The 747-nt window shown below is 37.8% G+C and overlaps 1 non-coding gene across 1 annotated transcript; it reads left to right on the top strand.

Annotated features, from left to right (window-relative positions):
• Positions 1–209: 209 nt before the first annotated feature.
• LOC150097482 (U2 spliceosomal RNA) lies at positions 210–394 on the top strand. Its single transcript, XR_016549728.1, has one exon. It is a non-coding gene; the product is annotated as a U2 spliceosomal RNA (small nuclear RNA).
• Positions 395–747: the final 353 nt, after the last annotated feature.

Raw genomic sequence — 747 nt, 5'->3', positions numbered from 1 at the left:
CAGGGTCCGCTATGATTATGCAACTGTGGAAAACTCTAACCGGCTTGTCGCAGAATCTGGCGTTGGAGGGGCGGGGTGATTAGTTAGGTATGCTTGCGAACTACTTACGAATTATATGCATTTTCATTATAAACACTTTTCTGGGTGTGTGCGTGCTTATTCTTATTTGCTAACAGTAAAAACTCGTAGCTATTTTTTTCAATTCTAGCATTGCTTCTCAGCCTTTTATCTAAGATGATCAAAGTGTAGTATCTGTTCTTACCAGCTTAACACATGATATAGTACCTGTTAAAGTCTGAGATATTAAAACTAATTTTCTGAAGAGTCGGATCTTGCTCCACCTTTGCCATGAGTTGCCCTGATACTACACTATTTCCAAAGCGACTGCCTTCTTCCTTGGCAGGGAGCATCCAGCCTGATTGTCCGAGTGGTTAGCATATCCGCTATCCGACTAATAGGATGCGGTTTCAAATACAACCGTAGATATACTTATTTGCAATTGTCTTTAGGTGGAAATGAATTTTATCACCTGTTATAAACCAACTGCCTACTTATCGAAAGCCTGAATTGGTTCGAAAAAGTTCAAAATTTGGTCTCTAAAGCAGAGCTTCCAGATTATGAATAAAAAATAGATAAAAATAAAAAAAATTATTATTTTATCTTCATCCTCATCATTCCTTTATGTGTAAGACTCAATGAATTGTCGCGGCGAAGTAACTTCGCATGATAGAACTCTAATTAATAGGG

The sequence above is a fragment of the Typopeltis vanoorti genome, chromosome 17 (assembly GCF_054136105.1).
Source record: "Typopeltis vanoorti isolate ZY-2024b chromosome 17, IOZ_Tvanoo_1.0, whole genome shotgun sequence".
In the NCBI taxonomy this organism is placed as follows: domain Eukaryota; kingdom Metazoa; phylum Arthropoda; class Arachnida; order Uropygi; family Thelyphonidae; genus Typopeltis; species Typopeltis vanoorti.
The sequence above is the reverse complement of the archived record's forward strand: the minus strand, read 5'-3'. Positions and strand labels throughout refer to the sequence as shown.